The sequence below is a fragment of the Balaenoptera acutorostrata genome, chromosome 9 (assembly GCF_949987535.1).
Source record: "Balaenoptera acutorostrata chromosome 9, mBalAcu1.1, whole genome shotgun sequence".
Classification (NCBI taxonomy): domain Eukaryota; kingdom Metazoa; phylum Chordata; class Mammalia; order Artiodactyla; family Balaenopteridae; genus Balaenoptera; species Balaenoptera acutorostrata.
Genome location: NC_080072.1, coordinates 108870838 through 108894387, shown reverse-complemented (window position 1 = coordinate 108894387; position 23550 = coordinate 108870838). Strand labels below are relative to the sequence as shown.

The following is a 23550-nucleotide window of genomic DNA, read 5'->3' as shown; positions in this document are numbered from 1 at the left end:
TTCTGCCATTTGTGATAACATGGATGGACCTTGAGGGCATCGTGCTAAGTGAAATGAGTCAGACAGGAAAGACAAATACTGCATGATCTCCTTTATATGGGAAATCTAAAAAAAAAAATCATACTCATAGAAGTAGAGAAGAGGTTGGTGGTTGCTAGAGGCTGGGGGCGGGGTGGAGAAACTGGGGTGAAGGCAGTCCAAAGGTACAAACTTCTAGTTCTAAGATAAGTAAGTTCTAGAGATATAACATACAGCATGGTGACTATAGTTAACAATACTGTATTGTACATTGGAAAGTTGCTAAGAGAGTAGATTTTAAAAGTTCCCATCACAAGAAAAAATAATTGTAACTATGTGAGGTGATGGATGTTAACTAAATCTATTGTGGTGATCATTTTGCAATACACACGTACATCAAATCATTATGTTGTACATCTTAAACTAATACAATGTTATGTCAGTTGTTTCTCAATAAAATGGAAGGGAAAGATATAATTTGGAGATTCTTCAAGTTCAATTTGGTGTCTTCAATTTTTTTTTTTTTTTTTTTTACAGTTCCAGTCAATTCTACTGTTTAAATGTTCCACAGTTTATTTTTTTTTTAAATTTTTATTTATTTACTTATTTATTTATGGCTGTGTTGGGTCTTCGTTTCTGTGTGAGGGCTTTCTCTAGTTGCGGCAAGTGGGGGGCCACTCTTCATCGCGGTGCGCGGGCCTCTCACTATCGCGGCCTCTCTTGTTGCGGAGCACAGGCTCCAGACGCGCAGGCTCAGTAATTGTGGCTCACGGGCCTAGTTGCTCCGCGGCATGTGGGATCTTCCCAGACCAGGGCTCGAACCCGTGTCCCCTGCCTTGGCAGGCAGATTCTCAACCACTGCGCCACCAGGGAAGCCCATGTTCCACAGTTTATTAAACCAGCCCATGTGGATGGACACTTGTGTGGTTTCCAATCTTCTGCTATTAAAAAACAAAAGCACTCTATACTATATAATAGTATAAATTCCCAGAGATAGGATTGCTAGGTCAAATAGTTTATGTCTTGGTAATTTTATATACATATTGCCAAATTGCCTTCCAAAGGGGTTATGTAAATTTAAGTCCTCACCAGCAATGTAAAAAAAAAATGTCTGTCTTCCCACCACCTTGCCAACAGAGTTTTATCAAACTTAGAGTTTTGCTAATCTAGTAAGTAAAAAATAATACCTCAGTATGGTTTTTATTTGCATTTCTCTTGTGACACAGAGCACCTCTTTATTTCTATGAATGGATGGATACTTCATACCTTTCTTATGTTTCTGTTAGGTTAATCATCTTTGTATACTTGGCTTATGAGAAGCACATTACATATACGGATATTAGCCCTTTCTCTGTAATGTGAGTTTCAAAATTTTTTTCCAGTGGTGTGTTGGTCAGTGTTTAGTAATGGTCTCTGGGGAAAATAAATCCTGGTTTATAGCATTTGCCAAGTTCCATGATGTAAATATTCCCACCACAGCCAATTTCAAGCTACCAACATGACATCACTAAATGTGGAGTTGGGGAGAAACGTGCAACACCAGGCCATTATGTAATATCTCCATGATACAGACACAACAGATGTAAATCACTCCAAGAGCATGGATGATAGCAAAATGTAGTTAAACAATTAGAGTGATGAGTCTTTGAGCATATATTACCTTTGTATCATTCTTTATTTAATTATAAGTTTATATAACTTAATTTTAAATAATGGCTGTGGTTGACAACCAGCTTGCAAAATTTCTAAAATTTAATAATCAGCTCCTGTGAGCCAGTGCAGGCCATCTCCAACACCCCACTGCCTTTTATTCTATTTGTTTTCTGCCTTTTGACTTTTTTTTTCAAATGATGTTTTTCATCATGCAAAGGTTTCATTTTGATGTAGTTTTATTTATCAGTCATACTATTTATGAGTTCAGAATATTAAGTAACGGCTAGGAAGACCTTCCTCATTCCAAGATTATAAAAGTTTTACCACGTTTTCTTCTGACACTTTTATGGTTTCACTTTTACGTTTAAATCTTTAATCCATTTATAGTATATGCTAGTGTATGGTGGGAGGTGCGGCTCTGACTTGCAGTTTTTCCATCCAGTTATCTCACAACAGCTGTTGAATAGTCCATCTTTTCCCACTGATTTGTAAAGCCATCGTTATATGATGCAGCTTTCTTGATTTTAATGAACATGGTATTTATCATTATTTGAATGACGTTTTAATTATGATTATAGTTTATAAACAGCTTCCCTGTGTCTGCTCATTTGATTCTTTAACCTATAGTGGTAGGTTTGGTAGATTATAATAGCCACCATATTTTCATGCCCAGCATACTTTCCCATCCTCTGTCTCTTGAATCCTTTAGGGAACTCCCCCTTCATGCAATGTGATCCTGGAGAGACAGTCAATTATGGTACACTGGCCAAATACTGTGTTATATATGCGATCTAGGCTGGCCAATCCAAAAATCCCAACACACGGTAATAGGCTAGGGTTTGGACATCTGACCTGAGCAAGGCAATATAATCTTCCCTGGGAATGATATTTGAAAAAGATTTTCTGTTGGAATTGTTAAGCTGGGAGATAAGTTCTTTAGATCTTCTTAACTGACACATAAATTAAAACTATCTGAGAAAAAGCCAAACAAAAACAAGCAGAGCTAAGAAATGGAGAGCCAAAAAGTTTTAAAGGCATCATTTGGGTCTTTGGATCCAGCCTTGCCCAAAAGCCCTTGGACAACCAGGAATAAAAGCCTACAAATTCCTTTTTTTATTTTTAACTTATGTTAATGCGTTCAATATGGCTTCTTATAATTTGCAGTCAAAAGCGTTCTAACCCTCTTCAATTGATATTACTGTTCCCACATTACAGAGGAAGAAACAGAGGCTGGTAGAGGTTAAATTCAATCAGTGTTAATGTGCTTCCCACTCTTTGCTCTTACCTTCTGGGACCCGTCCTTCCAGCACTGGCAGCTCCTCACTTCGTATACTGTATCCCAAAGGTTTTCCGGTGATGACTGGGAAGAAAGGCCATATTAATGTATGGAGGCTGCTTACTATCTTCTAAAACAGGTAAGATTCTAAATTAGATCTGTTCTATTCCTCCTCATCAGCCTTTCTTTTCCTGTGGCAAGGTGAAAATCTCCCTGACCTGACTTCTCAATACGATCAAGGTTTTGGCTTTATCCTTGGTATCTTGGGCTGGAAAGGTGTAAAAGTTCATTATCCAATGATGTCACATTCAAATCAGCCTCAGAGCGTCTTTTCATATTGCGAGGAGAGATTTGATTTTCTAAAGTCCCTTTATAATTGGGAATTTCTTTATACTATCTAGAGTAGAGTATACCTTAAAAACATTCTGAGTTAGAACCAGGTCCTCTAAAAATTCTCTTTCCTATGGAACAGCTAATACTTAGAGCTTCACAATTAGAAATGTTTTCTTTTAGCTTGAAATACAGACTTCTGTTAAAATGCAAACAGCCCCTGGACAGGTTTACACTCGAGTCTTATTGGCTATGTGCACTTTAATGTGAATTCATTTAGCAGATTGGAACATATTTTCACTGAGGTAGTAGGAGGCAAAGGAGGATAAGTAGTCAGAGAAGTAAAAGGAGAGGAGAGGCAGGGGATACTAATGATAGGAGAAAGAGTGAAGAAATGGAGAGGTGAAGACAATTACTAAAGGTTTTCCTCCCAAGTCACTTCTGAGATACAGCTGTGAACCACAGTCAGGGTTAGGACAAGCTGATATGACAGCTACCATTAGGAATGAATTGAATTAGATTCTCTGAGCTCTGAGGGGAGGATCTAATTCAGCACCAGAACCAGCCATATCATTATCTTCACATTTTCTTCTACTTGGTCATTTTTGGCATTGCTCAAGACCCTTCAAGAGCTGGAATTAATATGCATCCAGAAATCAGACCCAACCATTTGTAGCACGTAACTGCAGCTGTCCCACACTGTCAGCAAGCGCCAACTCCCTGAGCAATTTACTATCTGGACAGAAGTTCATTTCATAAGCTTATCTGTTCTCAACTGTCATCCAATAACCTAGTGGATTCCTCATCTATAAAATTTCAACTCTCCAAGCAAGTTCCTATTCCAAGCCTCCTTACAGTGGCTCAGAGTGTCTTTGCTCCACCATTTTTTAGTAACTACACACACCTTCACTTAGGTTACATGCCAAGTGCTCTGATGCTCTTTGGTGAAAGTCCAAGTGAAGGCAAAACTAGGTTAAAGAAAAGACTTCAGCAAAATGGCAGCCTAGGAAGCTCCAAGTTTTCATTCCCCAACAGAAATGTTTTTTAAAAAGGCAGAAACTGTCTGAACTAATCTTACTGGAGCTCTGGAAAACACTCAAAGTTTTATAGCCACCAAACAAATACCCAATCAAGAAAAAGCCATCTTGGGGCTTCCCTGGTGGCGCAGTGGTTAAGAATCCGCCTGCCAATGCGGGGGACACGGGTTCAAGCCCTGGTCTGGGAAGATCCCACATGCCGCAGATCAACTAAGCCCGTGTGCCACAACTACTGAGCCTACGCTCTAGAGCCTGCGAGCTACAACTACTGAAGCCCAAGGGCCTAGAGCCCGTGCTCTGCAACAAGAGAAGCCACCGCAGTGAGAAGCCCGCACACCACAACAAATAGTAGCTCCTGCTCGCCGCAACTAGAGAAAGCCTGTGCACAGCAGCAAAGACCCAACACAGCCAAAGATAAAATAAATTTTAAAAAAGAAAAGAAAAGAAAAAGCCATCTTCAAAATGGTAGGAAAGTTCTGTGGCATTTTTAGTTACCCTTACTCCACCCTTCCCCAGCATGGCAGTGGTTTTGGTCTTGAAGTGGTAGCAACCTGGTTTCCAGTATCACTCCTCAAACTAGAAGAAGCAGAGCAGAAATTATTTGCAAATTATTGTGTACATTTAAACTGTCTTGTGGATACCTGAAGGACTGACACAAGAGCCTGTCTCTGTTATGTCTAACTCAGAAATCAGGTGGTAAAAGTGGTGGACACTACTCATAAAACTTGCAAATGACTATAGACCCACAGACTCCTGGAGCAAGAAATTATAGGTGGAAACATACAATAGACCTTCTAAGGTGCAGAGGAAAATCTGGGGTAAGACTGGGAATCTAGGACATTTGAAAGCAGCCAAAAATATGGGGGGATTTAGGAAGCCATATGCACACCCAGGCAAGATGCATGCTCAGAAAATTGCTGAGAAGACCTTAAGATTTTACCTCAGACTGATTGCTAGCCTCAGAACTAGCCTAGCTAAGTATTGAAGGAATGCCCTAGTACAGAGCCAATCTGCAAACACTGGAAGAGTTCCTGGCACTCAAGAAAATTTCTATCAAAACATCTGATTTTGAGCTGAATATGAGCTAAAGGAACAGACTTCAGTGATCACATCTGACCAGCAATAGCCTCTGCAAAAATAGTTAGGAAATCACTCAAAACAAACAGACTATTATAGACTTCAACAACAATAACAACAACAAAACCAGCAAACCCTGGGAAAGGGGAAGAATGTGATTTCCAGAGTCATCATATATTTGGCCATGCCCCTGGCATATGGGATATTAGTTCTCCATCCAGGGATTGAACCCGCACCCTTGCAGTGGAAGCATGGAGTTTTAACCACTGGACCACCAGGGAGGTCCCCAGAGTTACCATATTATAATAGTTAAATATCCAATTTTCAGGAAAAGAAGACTGCAAGGCATAGACAGAAACGGGCAAACATTCAAAGGAACAAAATCAATTCACAGAAACCATTCCTGAGGAAGCCCAGACATCAGAATTACTAGATGAAACTTAAATATGCTCAAAGACCTAAAGGAAAACATGGATAAGGAACTAAAGGAAACCAGGGAAAATGATGTATAGATAAAATGAGAATATCAACAGAAATTATAAAAAGGAACCAAACAGAAATTGTGGAGCTGTAAATTACAGTAATTGAAATGAAAATTTCACTGGAGGGATTCAACAGCAGATTTGAGCAAAGAGAAGAAAGAATCAGCAAGCTTGAAAATAAGACAATCAAAATCATAGAGTCTGAGGTGCAGAAACAAAAACAATGAAGAAAAGTGAACTAAGGGATCATGAAGTATACCAACATACACATTATTAGAGTCCCAGAAGAGACAAGAGGGGGGTGGAGATTATTTGAAGAAATAATGGCAAAACATCTCAACTTTGATGAAATAAATAAACCTACAACTGTAAGAAGCCTGATGGACTCCAAAAAGGATAAACTCAAAAAGACCCAACCAAGACATATAAGCAAACTATCCAAAGATAAAGAGAGAGTCTTAAAAGCAGCAAGAGAAAAGTGAATCATCATCATGTACTAGGGATTCTCAATAACAATATCAGCCAATTTATCACAACAAACCCTGGAGGCCAGAAAAACATGGGATAAAATCTTTAAAGTACTGAAAGATAAACCTGTCAACCAAGAATTCTATAGCTGGCAAAACTTTCCTTCAAAAATAAAGGAAAAATTAAGACATTCCTAGATAAACAAAAGCTGAGGAAACTGATTACCACTAGGCTTGTCCTACCAGAAATGCTAAAGGGAGTCTTTCAGGTTAAAATGAAAGGATGTTATTCAGTAAATTGAAGCTGTATGAAGAAATAAAGGTCTCTGATAAAGGGTTTAAAAGAAAAAATGCATAAAGAATAATTATAGAGCTATGTTATTGGGCACTGTTATGGGTGGTATTATGTCCCACCACCACCACCACCAATTAATAGTTGAAGTCCTAATCCTCAGGACCTCAGAATGTGATCTTATTTGGACATAAGGTCATTGCAGATATAATTAGTTAAGATGAGGTCATACTGGAATGGGTGGACCCCTAATCCAATATGACTGGTGTCCTTATAAAAAGGGGAAATTTGAGAGAGGCATATGGGGAGAATGCTATATGAAGATGAAGGCAGAGATCAGGGTGATGTTTCTACAAGCCAAGGAGCAACAAAGATTGTCAGGAGACCACCTGAAGCTAAGTAAGAGGCATGGAACAGATTCTCTCTCACAGCCTCAAAAGATAGCAACTTGCTGACATGTTGATCTCGGACTTCTAGCCTCCATACCTCTGAGACAATAAATTTCTCTTATTTAAGCGACCCAATTTGTGATAATTTTTTAGAGTAGCATCAGGAAACTATTATAGGCACATAATAGATAAGGATGTAATTTGTGACATCAATAACATAAAGTGGCAAGGAAGACAGACCTATATAGAAGTAGAGTTTTTGTATGCAGTTGAAATTAAGCTGGTGTCAATTCAAATTAGGTTGTTATAAATTTAGGATGTTAAATGTGATCATGATTATAGCCACAAAAATATAGCTAGAGAATATACACAAAAGGAAATGAGAAGGGAATCAAAATGTGTGACTACCAAAAAAATGAACATAACACAGAAGAAAGCAATAATGGAGTAAATGAGGAACAAAAAAGCTAACAGACATACAAAAACCAAATAGCAAAATGATGGAAATAAGTCCTTCATTATCAGTAACTGCTTTAGATGTAAATGGATTAAACTCTTCAATCAAAAGGCAAAGACTGGCAGAATTGATTTAAAAACATGATCCAGGGGCTTCCCTGGTGGCACAGTGGTTGAGAATCTGTCCTGCCAATGCAGGGGACGCGGGTTCGAGCCCTGGTCTGAGAAGATCCCACATGCCGCGGAGCAACTAAGCCCGTGAGCCACAGCTACTGAGCCTGCGCGTCTGGAGCCTGTGCTCCGCAACAAGAGAGGCCACGACAGTGAGAGGCCCGCACACCGTGATGAAGAGTGGCCCCCGCTCACCGCAACTGAAGAAAGCCCTCGCACAGAAACGAAGACCCAACACAGCCATAAATAAATAAATAAATAAATAAATTTATTTAAAATAATAATAATAATAATAATTTAAAAAAAAAAAAAACATGATCCAACTATATAATGTCTAAAACAGATTCTCTTTATATCCAAAAACACAAATGGGCTGAAAGTGAAAAGGTGGAAGAAGATATCCCATGCAAACAATAATCCAAAGAGTGCTAGGGTGGCTATACTTGTTAGACAAAATAGACATTAAGTCAAAGACTGTTACAAGAGACAAATAAGGACTATATAAGATATTATGTATCTATAAAAGGGTCAATTCATCAGGAAGATATAATAATTACAAGCATAGATGCACCAAACAGCAGGGCCAAAGACTATATGCAGAAAACCTTGACAGAATTGAAAGGAGAAATAGTCCTTCAAAAATAGTTGGACACTACAAACCCTACCTTCAGTAATGAATAGAACAACCAGACATAAGATTAATAAGGAATAGAGGGCTTAAACAACACCATAAACTAAATATATATATACATATATATGCAGAAAACTCTAGCAACAACAGAATACACACTTTTCTTAAGTGCACATGGAACATTCTCCAAGATAGACCATATGTTAGATGACAAAACAATTCTTAATAAATTTAAAAAGATTGAAGTCATGCAGAGTATCTTCCTATCAAAATAGAATGAAACTGGAAATCAAAATACAAGGGAAATTAGAAAATTCAAAAATATGTGGAAATTAAACAACATACTCTTAAATATCCAAAGGGTTAAAGAAGAGAAATTAGAAATTAGAAAATACCTTGATTAAAAATGAAAATGAAAACACAATATATCAAAATTTGTGGGATGCAGAAAAAGTAGTATTAAAAGGGAAATTTGCAGCCGTAAAAATTTACATTAAAAAAGGAGAAAGATCTCAAATCAATAACCTAACTTATACCTTAAGAGAACTAGAAAAGACAAACAGGGAAGCTCAACACTAACAGAAAGAAGGAAATAGTAAAGATTAGAGTGGAGAAAAATAGAGAATAAAAAAAATAGAGAAAATCAACAAAACTAAAAGTTGATGCTTTGAAAAAAATCAGTAAAATTGACAACTCTTTAGCTAGATTGGATAAGAAAAAAAAGAGAAAACTCAAATTACTAAATAAGGTTGGGGGGAAAGGACATTACTATTGACTTTACAGAGATAAAAAGGATTATAAGAGAATACTATGAATAATTGTATGCCAACACACTGGATAATCTAGATAAAGTGGACAAATTCCTAGAAATATACAACCTACCAAAACTGACTCATGAAGAAAGAGAAAATCTGAATAGATCTATAATTAGTAAGAAGATTGAATCAGTAATCAAAATCTCTCAACAAAGAGGGCTTCCCTGGTGGCACAGTGGTTAAGAATCCACCTGCCAATTCAGGGGACACGGGTTCGAGCCCTGATCTGGGAAGATCCCACATGCCGCAGAGCAACTAATTCCATGTGCCACAACTACTGAGCCTGTGCTCTAAGGCCCATGAGCCACAACTACTGAGCCCATGTGCCACAACTACTGAAGCCCATGCACCTAGAGCCCATGCTCCGCAACAAGAGAAGCCACTGCAATGAGAAGCCTGTGCACCACAACGAAGAGTAGCCCCCGCTCACTGCAACTAGAGAAAGCCCGCGCACAGCAACGAAGACCCAATGAAGACCCAATGAAGACCCAATGCAGCCAAAAATAAAAATAAATAAATAAATAAATTTATTAAAAAAAAAAAATCTCTCAACAAAGAAAAGCCCAAGATCAGATGGCTCACTGGTGAATTCTACCAAACACTTAAGAAAAATTAACACAAGTCCTTCTTAAATTCTTCACAAAAATTGAAGAGGAGGGAATACTTCCTAACTCATTCTATGAGGCTATCATTACCCTGATATCAAAGCCAGAAAAAGATACTAAAGAAAACTACAGACGCACATCCCTTAAGAATATTTATGCAAAAATCCTCAACAGGGCTTCCCTGGTGGCGCAGTGGTTGAGAATCTGCCTGCCAATGCAGGGGACACGGGTTCGAGCCCTGGTCTGGGAAGATCCCACATGCCACGGAGCAACTGGGCCCATGAGCCACAACTACTGAGCCTGCGCGTCTGGAGCCTGTGCTCCGCAATGAGAGGCCGCGATAGTGAGAGGCCTGCGCACCGCAATGAAGAGTGGCCCCCGCTTGCCGCAACTAGAGAAAGCCCTCGCACAGAAACGAAGACCCAACACAGCCAAAAATAAATTTAAAAAAAAATCCTCAACAAACTAGCAAACCAAATTCAGCAGCATTTTAAAAGGGTTATATACCATGACCTAGTGAGTTTTATTCCCAGAATGCAAGACTAGTTCATCACATGAAAATCAACCAATGTAGAACACGATATCAATTGAATTAATAGAATGAAGGGGAAAAAACACAACTAATGCAAAAAAAAAAGGCATTTGACAAAATTCAACACCCTTTCATGACAAATACAATCAATGAAGTAGGAATAGAAAGAAATTTACTCAACATGATAAAGCCTATATATATATATATATATATATATATATATATATATATATATATATCCACAGCTAACATCATACTCAATGCTGAAAGACTGAAAGCTTTTCCTCTAAGATCAGGAACAACACAAGGATGCTCACTTTTGCTACTTCTATTCAAAACAGTATTGGAAGTTCTAGCCAGAGCAACTAGGTGAAGGAAGGAAGGAAGGAAGGGAGGGAGGGAGGGAGGGAGCAAGGAAGGAGGGAGGGAGGGAGGGAAAGAAGGAAGGAAGGAAGGAAGAAAGAGAGAGAGAGGAAGAGGAAGAAAGAGAGAGAGAGAGAGAAAGAAAGAAATAAAGGAGGGGAGGAAGGAAAAAAAGAAGAAGGGAAGGAATAAAAGAAAAGGGAAGGAAGGAAGGAAGGAAGGAAGGAAGGGAGGAAAGAAGGGAGGGAAGAAAAAGGTATCCAAATTGGAAAAAGAAAAGTAAAGTTATCTGTGTTTGAAGACAACATGATATTATATGTAGAAAACCTACAGAGTCCACACATCACAAAAAAACTGTTAGAACTGGTTAAAAATTTAGAAAACTTGCAGGATACAAAATCAACACTCAAAAATACTGTATTTCTATATAATAGCAACAATTAATCTGAAAAGAAAATTTTTTAAATTTCATATACAATAGTATCAAAAAGAATAAAATACTTATGAATAAACTTAACCAAAGAGTCTAAAGAACTTTGCACTTACAACAATAAAATGTTGCTGAAAGAAATTAAAAACAGAAATAAATAGAAAGACATCCAATGTTCATGGATCAGAAAACTCAATATTGTTAAGACATCAACACTACCAAAAGCAATCTATAGATTCAATGATATTCCTATTAAAATTACAATGACTTTTTTTGCATAAATAGAAAATTCATTCTAAAATACATATAGAATCTCAATGGACCCCAAATAGTCAAAACAATCTTGAAAAGAAAAACAAAGTTGGAGGTTTCACACTCTTCTTGATTTCAAAACTTACTACAAAGACACAGTAATCAAAACAGTGTGGTACTAGCATAAAGACATGTAGACCAATGGAATAGAATAGACACCCCAGAAAAAAACCTTCACGTGGTCAAATGATTTAAAACAGGGTGCCAAGACTATTCAATGGGGGAAGGACGATCTTTTCAACAAATGGTGCTGGGAAAAATGGATATCCACATGGAAAAGAATGAAGTTGGATCCTTATTTCACATCATATGTAAAAATTAACTCAAAATGGGTCAAAAACCTAAATATAAGAGCTGAAACTATAAAACTGTTAGAAGAAAACATACAAAAACTTCGTGAATTGTATTTGGCAATGATTTCTTAGCTATGACACCTGTTTTTGTTGGTCACAAAAGAAAAAGTAGATACACTGGACTTCATTAAAATTTAAAACTTTTGTGAATCAAAGGACACTACTGAGCGAGTGAAAAGGTAGCTCACAAAAAGGGAGAAAATATTTGTCAATCATATGTCATATACCCAGAATATATAAAGAATTCCTGCAATTGAATCACTCACACACAGAAAAAGAATTTAAAAATAGGTGAAATACTTGAAAAGACATCTATCTGAAGAAGATATACGATTGGCCAACAAGCACATGGAAAGATGTTTAACATCACTAGCCATTTGAGAAATGCAAATCAAAACCACAAGGAGATACAACAGTTGATCCTTGAACAGCATGGGTTTGAATTGCACAGGTCTTGAATTGTGTATATTTATCAGTAAATACATGCTACAGTACTGCACAATCAAGGTTGTTTGAATCCTTAGATGTTAAACAGCAGATTTGGAGGACCAAGCATAAAGTTATAAGCAGATTTTCACTGCGAATTTTCAAGGGTCAACTGTACTTAATATTCTAAAGAATGGATAATACCCAACAAGAAAAGAAAAAAAAAAACAAAGAAAATTACAGGTGTTTGTGAGGATGTGGAAAAATTGGAACCCTTGTTTATTGCTGGTGGAAATGTAAAATGGTGCAGCCACTGTGGAAAACGGTATGACGGTTCCTCAAAAAGGTAAACAGAACTACCATATGATCCAGCAATTCCACTTCTAGGTACATATCCAAAAGAATTGAAACCAAGGACTCAAACAGATACTTGTACACCAATGTTCATAGCAACATTATTCACAATAGCCGAAAGGTGGAGACAATCCAAGTGTCCATCAACAGATGAATGGATAACAAAATGTAGCAGATACATACAATGGAATATTTTTGAGCCTTGAAAATGAATGAAATTCTGGTACATGCTACAACATAGATGAACCTTGAAAACACAATGCTAAGTGAAATAATACAGATACAAAAGGACAGATACCATATAATTCCACTTACATGAGTTACCAAGAATAGGCAAATTCACAGAAAACAGAAAGTAGATTAGAGGTGACCAAGGGCTGTGGGGAAGGTAGAATGAGGCATTATTGTTTAATGTGTACAGAGTTTCTGTTTGGGATAATGAAGGAGTTCTGGAAAGGGTTAGCGGTAATGGTTGCACAACAATTTAAATGTACTTAATGTCACTGAATTTTATACTTAAAAATGGTTAAAATGGTAAATTTCATGTTATATATATTTTACAATAAATTTTTTTAAACTATATTGAAGATAAAATGTGTTTTCATAGCCCTCTCAAACCACCCATTAAGTGTCATTTGATCTTTTCCCCTTATTCAACCAAATGTATTGATTGCTAACCAGATGTCAGCTCTCCGATAGGTTCTCAGCTTTCAAAGATACACAGAATAGTCTCCGTCATAAAGGGCTTTATAATCTGCTTGGAAAGGCATGAAAGTAAATCTAACAGACATATATTCTTTTTCAGATACTTTTCCCTTATAGATTATTACAAAATATTAAGTATAGTTCCCTGTGCTATACAGTAGGTCCTTGTTGTTTATCTATTATATATATATATATATATATATATATATATATATATATATATATATATATATATATATATTACTGTGTATATGGTAATGGCAAACCCCTAATTTATACCCCCCTTCCCCTTCAGTAACCATAAGTTTATTTTCTATGCCTGTGGGTCTATTTCTGTTTTGTATATAAGTTTATTTGTATCATTTTTATTTTAGATTCCACATATAAGCAATATCATGTGATACTTGTCTTTCTATGTCTGACTTACTTCACTTAGTATGATAATCACTAGGCCCATCCATGTTGCTGCAAATGGCATTATTTCATTCTTTTTATAGCTGAGTAATATTCCAGTGTATATATATATACTCCATCTTCTTTATCTATTCATCTGTCAATGGACATTTAGGCTGCTTCCATGTCTTGGCTATTGTAAATAGTGCTGCAGTGAACATTGGGGTGCATGTCTTTTCAGTTATGGTTTTCTCTGGATATATGCCCAGGAGTGGGATTGCTCTATTTTTTAGTTTTTTAAGGAACCTCCATACTGTTCTCCATAGTGGCTATACCAGTTTACATTCTCACAAACAGTGTAGGAGGGTTCCTTTTTCTCCACACCCTCTCCAGCATTTATTTGTAGACTTTTTGATGATGGCCATTCTGACCAGTGTGAGATGATAACTCATCATAGTTTTGATTTGCATTTCTCTAATAACTAGCAAGGTTCAGCATCTTTTCATGTGCCTTTGGCCATCTGTATGTCTTATTTGGGGATGTCTATTTAGATCTTCTGTCTATTTTTTGACTGGGTTATTTGGTTTTTTGATATTGAGCTGTATGAACTATTTGTATATTTTGGAGATTAATCTCTTCTTGGTCACGTCATTTGCAAATATTTTTTCCCATTCTGTAGGTTGTCTTTTTTTTTTTGGCAAAAGATTTTCAGTTTATTATCACTAGGTAAATATCACACTAAAAAACAAGCTCCTCTTCCTCCCCCCCCACCCCCGTAGGTTGTCTTTTTGTTTTGTTTATGGTTTCCTTTTCTGTGCAAAAGCTTTTAAGTTTAATTAGGTCCCATTGATTTATTTTTGTTTTTATTTCCACTACTCTAGGAGATGGATCCAAAAAGATATTGCTGTGATTTATGTCAAAGAGTGTTCTGCCTATGTTTCCCTCTAGGAGTTTTATGGTATCCAGTCTTACATTTAGGTCTTTAATCCATTTTGAGTTTGTTTCTGTGTATGGTGTTAGAAAATGTTCTAATTTCATTCTTTTATATGTATTTGTCCACTTCTCCCAGTACCACTTATTGAAGAGCCTGTCTTTTCTCCATTGTATATTCTTGCCTCCTTTGTCGTAAATTAACTGACCATAGAGATTTCAAACTATCTAGATATATCAGGTAGGAGCCCAGCAGGAAATAGAATTCAATGAGATGGGTTTTGTGAAAGAACTATCTTTAGAAGTACTGTCAGGTTTAAGGGAACAAACAAGAGATGCCAAGTACCTGTCAAGAACTGTTAGGGATTTGAGATTTTACCCTATTTGAAAGCTAATGAGATAGCCTGTTACAGCTTCATGGGCAGTGATTGAAGACATGACACTCCTGGGTCAAAGATGAAGGATGGTTGACTACACATAGCAATAACAGTAGCCAGAGCATCAGTATTTTTGTTTTAGTTATCTAAGCCCCAACTCCCCCAGAGTGACACGAAGGGGGCCAGATAACAACTGCACATGCGATGGGTTCAATTATAGGCCAGGAAACCCTGAGTTTAGGAAACACAATCTTTTATAATGGGCAGTAGGCATGTCTGCCCTTTGCTTCAGAGGGAGACGTTACCTTCATTACACTGGACAGTGAGTATGACTGCCTTTTGCTCCAGAGAGAGACACTATCTTCACTTTCCAAGGCTATTCGGTATACAAACATCCTTGAAAAGATCATCAGCAACAAAGGGCATTTAGTACCTTACTCACAAGATGTACAAAAACATGAGAGACCCGTGGAGAATTATCTCCTGATATTACCTAGAAATCAATGGTGGTAAAAATCTGTTATTCATAGGACCAAAATGCAAGAAGAAGAAAGAGAGTTATCTGAGCCCAGTGAAAGCTGGATCCATGGAAAAGGGGCCATTAGTGGGAACTCTAGTCATGGAGAGACACATATGCTACTAGAGAAGCAATGTTGAAGCAGGGAGAGAATGGGAAGGAACTCTGTTTTCTCTTTCACTCACACTGATTTTTGGCCAGTGACTCCAATTTGTCAAACTCCACATGAAGCCAGCTAGCAAGGACACCTGCATGACACAGTTCATAGGGGTCAGTCTTGCATATCCAAATCAGCACTGAGAGAAGATTGGAGAGTCTATTTGGGATGCAGTGGAGGAAAATAATCAGTATAATATATGGCCCCTCCCATATCTTAGTTTCAAAACTTCTTGACTTTCTGGGATCAAATGATCTTCAGGCTGCTCACTCTAGTCAACCACCCTTGAGGCTACATGAAACTTATCAGCACACAGGACTCCTCCATCTATGAAATATTAAGCCTAAATATACAGATCCATGACCATACTTGCTAAACCTCCAGCTTTTTCACTCTCTTTTTCCCCAGTAAACCTGCTTTGCTTACTTGAGCACCACTGCTTCATGCATTCCATTTATTTCTTATGATTCCAATTTCCTTCTTATTGAGTTACTACATTTAATGATGCTTTCAGAAAGAGTCACTGAGAGACACATTCTCAGTCTTTTGACTGGCTGAACATGTTTTTATCCTATCCTCAATATTCTGTGTTAGTTTAGCTGGGTATAGAATTTTGATGTACCGGTTATTTCCTCTCAGAACTTTGAAGATATTATTCCAGTGTTTTCTAGCTTCTAGTCTCAATGACAAGATACCAGCTTAATACTTTTTTTCTCCATAGGTGACCTTTGTCATTGTATCTAGTGTCCTGTGTTTACATAAGGATTGCTATTGATTTATTTTGCTCATGAGTCAGCTTTCTTCAATTTGAACAATCAAGTCTTCTAATTCTTGGAAAATTCTCAGCCCATATCTTTTTGATATTGCCTTTCCCCCATTCTCTTTTTTTCTTTTTTAAATTTTTTAATTTTATTTTATTTATTTTTTTATACAGCAGGTTCTTATTAGTCATCAATTTTATACACATCAGTGTATACATGTCAATCCCAATCGCCCAATTCATCACACCCCACCCCCAACACCCTGCCACTTTCCCCATTTGGTGTCCGTATGTTTGTTCTCTACATTTGTGTCTCAATTTCTGCCTTGCAAACTGGTTCATCTGTACCATTTTTCTAGGTTCCACGTATATGCGTTAATATACGATATTTGTTTTTCTCTTTCTGACTTACTTCACTCTGTATGACAGTCTCTAGATCCATCCACGTCTCAACAAATGACCCAAATTCGTTCCTTTTTATGGCTGAGTAATATTCCATTGTATATATGTATCACATCTTCTTTATCCATTCGTCTGTCGATGTGCATTTAGGTTGCTTCCATGACCTGGCTATTGTAAATAGTGCTGCAAGGAACATTGAGGTGCATGTGTCCTTTTGAATTATGGCTTTCTCTGGGTATATGCCCAGTAGTGGGATTGCTGAATCATATGGTAATTTTATTTTTAGTTTTTTAAGGAACCTCCATACTGTTCTCCATAGTGGCTGTATCAATTTACGTTCCCACCAACAGTGCAAGAGGGTTCCCTTTTCTCCTCACCCTCTCCAGCATTTGTTGTTTGTAGATCTTCTGATGACGCCATTCTAACTGGTGTGAGGTGGTACCTCATTGTAGTTTTGATTTGCATTTCCCTAATAATTAGCGATGCTGAGTAGCTTTTCATGTGCTTCTTGGCCATCTGTATGTCTTCTTTGGAGAAATGTTTATTTAGGTCTTTGGCCCATTTTTGGACTGGGTTGTTTGTTTTTTTAATATTGAGCTGCATGAGCTGTTTATATATTTTGGAGATTAATCCTTTGTCCGTTGATTCATTTGCAAATATTTTCTCCCATTCTAAGGGTTGTCTTTTCATCTTGTTTATGGTTTCCTTTGCTGTGCAAAAGCTTTGAAGTTTCATTAGGTCCCATTTGTTTATTTTTGTTTTTATTTCCATTACTCTAGGAGGTGGATCAAAAAATACCTTGCTGTGATTTATGTCAAAGAGTGTTCTTCCTATGTTTTCCTCCAAGAGTTTTATAGTGTCCAGTCTTACATTTAGGTCTCTAATCCATTTTGAGTTTATTTTTGTGTATAGTGTTAAGGAGTGTTCTAATTTCATTCTTTTACATGTAGCTGTCCAGTTTTCCCAGCACCACTTATTGAAGAGACTGTCTTTTCTCCATTGTATGTCCTTGCCTCCTTTGTCATAGATTAGCTGACCATAGGTGCGTGAGTTTATCTATGGGCTTTCTATCTTGTTCCATTGATCTATAGTTCTGTTTTTGTGCCAGTACCATATTGTCTTGATTACTGTAGCTTTGTAGTATAGTCTGAAGTCAGGGAGTCTGATTCCTCCAGCTCCGTTTTCTTTCCCACAAGACTGCTTTGGCCATTTGGGGTCTTTTGTGTCTCCATACAAATTTTAAGATTTTTTTGTCCTAGTTCTGTAAAAAATGCCATTGGTAATTTGATAGGGACTGCATTGAATCTGTAGATTGCTTTGGGTAATATAGTCATTTTCATAATATTGATTCTTCCAATCCAAGAACATGGTATATCTCTCCATCTGTTGGTATCATCTTTAATTTCTTTCATCAGTGTCTTATAGTTTTCTGCATACAGGTCTTTTGTCTCCCTAGGTAAGTTTATTCCTAGGTATTTTATTCTTTTTGTTGCAATGGTAAACGGGAGTGTTTCCTTAATTTCTCTTTCAGATTTTGCATCATTAGTGTATAGGAATGCAAGAGATTTCTGTGCATTAATTTTGTATCCTGCAACTTTACCAAATTCATTGATTAGCTCTAGTAGTTTTCTGGTGACATCTTTAGGATTCTCTATGTACAGTATCATGTCATCTGCAAACAGTGACAGTTTTACTTCTTCTTTTCCAATTTGTATTCCTTTTATTTCTTTTTCTCCTCTGACTGCCGTAGCTAGGACTTCCAAAACTATGTTGAATAATAGTGGCGAGAGTGGACATCCTTGTCTTCTTCCTGATCTTAGAGGAAATGCTTTCAGTTTTTCACCATGGAGAATGATGTTTGCTGTGGGTTTGTTGTATATTGCCTTTATTATGTTGAGGTAGGTTCCCTCTATGCCCACATTCTGGAGAGTTTTTATCATAAATGGGTGTTGAATTTTCTCAAAAGCTTTTTCTGCATCTATTAAGATGATCACATGGTTTTTATTCTTCAATTTGTTAATATGGTGAATCACATTGATTGATTTGTGTATATTGAAGAATCCTTGCATCCCTGGGATAAATCCCACTTAATCATGTTGTATGATCCTTTTAATGTGTTGTTGAATTCTGTTTGCTAGTATTTTCTTGAGGATTTTTGCGTCTATATTCATCAGTGATATTGGTCTGTAATTTTCTGTTTTTGTAGTATCTTTGTCTGGTTTTGGTATCAGGGCGATGGTGGCCTCATAGAATGAGTTTGGGAGTGTTCCTTCCTCTGCAATTTTTTTGGAAGACTTTGAGAAGGATAGGCGTTAGCTCTTCTCTATATGTTTGATAGAATTCAACTGTGAAGCCATCTGGTCCTGGACTTTTGTTTGTTGGAAGATTTTTAATCACAGTTTCAATTTCCTTACTTGTGATTGGTCTGTTCATATTTTCTATTTCTTCCTGGTTCAGTCTCGGAAGGTTATACCTCTCTAAGAATTTGTCCATTTCTTCCAGATTGTCCATTTTATTGGCATAGAGTTGCTCGTAGTAGTCTCTTAGGATGCTTTGTATTTCTGCGGTGTCTGTTGTAACTTCTTTTTCATTTCTAATTTTATTGATTTGAGTACTCTCCCTCTTTTTCTTGATGAGTCTGGCTAATGGTTTATCAATTTTGTTTTTCTTCTCAAAGAACCAGCTTTTAGTTTTATTGATCTTTGCTATTGTTTTCTTTGTTTCTATTTCATTTATTTCTGCTCTGATCTTTATGATTTCTTTCCTTCTACTAACTTTGGGTTTTGTTTGTTCTTATTTCTCTAGTTCCTTTAGGTGCAAGGTTAGATTGTTTATTTGAGATTTTTCTTGTTTCTTGAGGTAGGCTTGTATAGCTATAAACCTCCCTCTTAGAACAGCTTTTGCTGCATCCTATAGGTTTTGGATCATTGTGTTTTCATTGTCATTTTTCTCTAGGTATTTTTTGATTTCCTCTTTGATTTCTTCAGTGATCTCTTGGTTATTTAGTAATGTATTGTTTAGCCTCCATGTGTTTGTGTTTTTTACGGTTTTTTCCCTGTACTTCATTTCTAATCTCATAGCGTTGTGGTCAGAAAAGATGCTTGATATAATTTCAATTTTCTTAAATTTACTGAGGCTTGATTTGTGACCCAAGATGTGATCTACCCTGGAGAATGTTCCGTGTGCACTTGAGAAGAACGTGTAATCTGCTGTTTTTGGATGGAATGTCCTATAAATATCAATTAAATCTATCCGGTCTATTGTGTCGTTTAAAGCTTCTGTTTCCTTATTTATTTTCATTTTGGATGATCTGTCCATTGGTGTAAGTGAGGTGTTAAAGTCCCCCACTATTATTGTGTTACTGTTGATTTCCTCTTTTAGAGCTCTTAGCAGTTGCCTTATGTATTGAGGTGCTCCTATGTTGGGTGCATATATATTTATAATTGTTATATCTTCTTCTTGGATTGATCCCTTGATCATTATGTAGTGTCCTTCCTTGTCTCTTGTAACATTCTTTATTCTAAAGTCTATTTTATCTGATATGAGTATTGTTACTCCAGCTTTCTTTTGATTTCCATTTGCATGGAATATCTTTTTCCATCCCCTCACTTTCAGTCTGTATGTGTCCCTAGGTCTGAAGTGGGCCTCGTGTAGACAGCATAAATATGGGTCTTGTTTTTGTATCCATTCAGCAAGCCTGTATCTTTTGGTTGGAGCATTTAATCCATTCAAGTTTAAGGTGATTATCGATATGTATTTTCCTATGACCATGTTCTTAGTTGTTTTGGGTTTGTTTTTGTAGGTCCTTTTCTTCTCGTGTATTTCCCACTTAGAGAAGTTCCTTTAGCATTTGTTGTAGAGCTGGTTTGGTGGTGCTGAATTCTCTTAGCTTTTGCTTGTCTGTAAAGCTTTTGATTTCTCCATCAAATCTGAATGAGATCCTTGCTGGGTAGAGTAATCTTGGTTGTAGGTTCTTCCCTTTCATCACTTTAAGTATATCATGCCACTCCCTTCTGGCTTGTAGAGTTTCTGCTGAGAAATCAGCTGTTAACCTTATGGGAGTTCCCTTGTATGTTATTTGTCGTTTTTCCCTTGCTGCTTTCAATAATTTTTCTCTGTCTTTAATTTTTGCCATTTTGATTACTATGTGTCTCAGTGTGTTTCTCCTTGGGTTTATCCTGTATGCGACTCGCTGCGCTTCCTGGACTTGGGTGGCTATTTCCTTTCCCATGTTAGGGAAGTTCTCGACTATAATCTCTTCAAATATTTTCTCGGGTCCTTTCTCTCCCTCTTCTCCTTCTGGGACCCCTATAATGCGAATGTTGTTGCTTTTAATGTTGTCCCAGAGGTCTCTTAGGCTGTCTTCATTTCTTTTCATTCTTTTTTCTTTATTCTGTTCTGCAGCAGTGAATTCCACCATTCTGTCTTCCAGGTCACTTATCCATTCTTCTGCCTCAGTTATTCTGCTATTGATTCCTTCTAATGTAGTTTTCATTTCAGTTATTGTATTGTTCATCTCTGTTTGTTTGTTCTTTAATTCTTCTAGGCCTTTGTTAAACATTTCTTGCATCTTCTCGATCTTTGCCTCCATTCTTTTTCCGAGGTCCTGGATCATCTTCACTATCATTATTCTGAATTCTTTTTCTGGAGGGTTGCCTATCTCCACTTCATTTAGTCATTTTTCTGGGGTTTTATCTTGTTCCTTCATCTGGTACATAGCCATCTGCCTTTTCATCTTGTTTGTCTTTCTGTGAATGTGGTTTTTGTTCCACAGGCTGCAGGATTGTAGTTCTTCTTGCTTCTGCTGTCTGCCCTCTGGTGGATGCGGCTATCTAAGAGGCTTGTGCAAGTTTCCTGATGGGAGGGGCTGGCGGTGGGTAGAGCTGACTGTTGCTCTGGTGGGCAGAGCTCAGTAAAACTTTAATCCGGTTGACTGCTTATGGGTGGGGCTGGGTTCCCTCCCTCTTGGTTGTTTGGCCCGAGGCAACCCAACACTGGAGGCAACCCTACCTGGGCTCTTTGGTGGGGCTAATGGCAGACTCTGGGAGGGCTCACGCCAAGGAGTACTTCCCGGAACTTCTGCTGCCAGTGTCCTTGTCCCCAGGGTGAGCCTCAGCCACCCCCCCGCCTCTGCAGGAGACCCTCCATCACTAGCAGGTAGGTCTGGTTCAGTCTCCCCCGGGGTCACTGCTCCTTCCCCCGGGTCCCAATGTGCACACTATTCCATGTGCACCCTCCAATAGTGGGGTCTCTGTTTCCCCCAGTCCTGTCGAAGTCCTGCAATCAATTCCCACTAGGCTTCAAAGTCTGATTCTCTATGAATTCCTCCTCCCGTTGCCGGACTCCCAGGTTGGGAAGCCTGACGTGGGGCTCAGAACCTTCACTCCAGTAAGTGGACTTCTCTGATATAAGTATTCTCCAGTCTGTGAGTCACCCACCCAGCAGTTACGGGATTTGATTTTACTGTGATTGCGCCCCTCCTACCGTCTCACTGTGGCTTCTCCTTTGTCTTTGGATGTGGGGTATCTTTTTTGGTGAGTTCCAGTGTCCTCCTGTCTATGATTGTCCAGCAGCTAGTTGTGATTCTGGTGTTCTCACAAGAGGGAGTGAGAGTACGTCCTTCTACTCTGCCATCTTGGTTCAGCTCTCTCCCCCATTCTTTCTACTTTCTTTTCCTGGAAGCTACTATATCCTCTATATCTCCACTTTTCTTTCATAGTCTCCATCCTGTTTGTGCAATCATTTGGATAGTTACCTTTTGGCTATGTTTCACTTCACAAAGCATTCATTAATGTGTTAGTCTATAGTTTAGCCCACTTATTCAGTTTTCATTTCAAAAAAAATGTTTTTCTTTTTTTTTTTTAAAGGAATTCCTTTATTTTTATTATTTATTTATTTATTCATTTATTTTTGGCTGTGTTGGGTCTTCGTCTCTGTGCAAGGGCCCTCTCTAGTTGCGGCAAGCGAGGGCCACTCCCCATCGCGGCGCGCGGGCCTCCCACCATCGCGGCCTCTCCCGTTGCGGAGCACAAGCTCCAGACGCGCAGGCTCAGCAGTTGTGGCTCACGGGCCCAGTCGCTCCGTGGCATGTGGGATCCTCCCAGACCAGGGCTCGAACCCGTGTCCCCTGCATTAGCAGGCAGATTCTCAACCACTGCGCCACCAGGGAAGCCCTGTTTTTCATTTTGAGAAACTATTTGGCCCTTCTTCAAATCTACCCAGTCTATTTTCACAGAGTCCTGTTCTCTCATTATGATTTCTATATCTTCTTTCATCTCTTTAGTTAGTTTCAAACTACTTATTTTATAATCTTTTCAAGACTGTTTTATAAAAACAAGGATTCAGAGTTCTAACTCCATTGATAGAATTAGATTTGGATAAATCTCTGCATAATGGATCATTTCCCATGTGATTTGGAATTTTGAGTATAAGCTCATCTTCAATAGAGATTAGTTTTCCCATGTGAGTCTCCTGGTTGATGGAGGTATACTACATAGTGACTTTATATTTGCATCTTCCAGGCACACAAAGGATTTCACTGTCCAGGATAACAAACTGTCCAGGACCAGCCTTTATACTAATATCTCCTCTTCAGGAATCCCATTAATGAAAAGGAAAATTAAGATTCAAAATCTGCACATGGGGCAGAAATACATTTCCTTATTACTTCCCTGGGAAGTTTGTAGTTTTCACTGAGATAGCGGAGGTAATTTTATCAGAGTCCTGGCTTGATTTAGGGATCTCAGTTCCAGCTTCTTGCCTTGTTCTCTCTTAAGGCTCTATCTCCTATTCTTACACAGGTGTTGTGAGCCCAGTACCTAGCCTCTAAAGTATATACAC

The 23550-nt window shown here is 37.9% G+C and overlaps 1 long non-coding RNA gene across 2 annotated transcripts in view; it reads right to left on the bottom strand.

The window, feature by feature from the left end:
* Window positions 1-23550, bottom strand: part of LOC102999828 (uncharacterized) — a 78174-nt gene that overhangs the window by 38842 nt on the left and 15782 nt on the right. For both annotated transcript variants that reach the window (XR_009009174.1, XR_009009175.1), the window contains exon 4: window positions 2957-3031. This is a non-coding gene — a long non-coding RNA (uncharacterized LOC102999828). The remainder of the gene's footprint in view (window positions 1-2956; window positions 3032-23550) is intronic.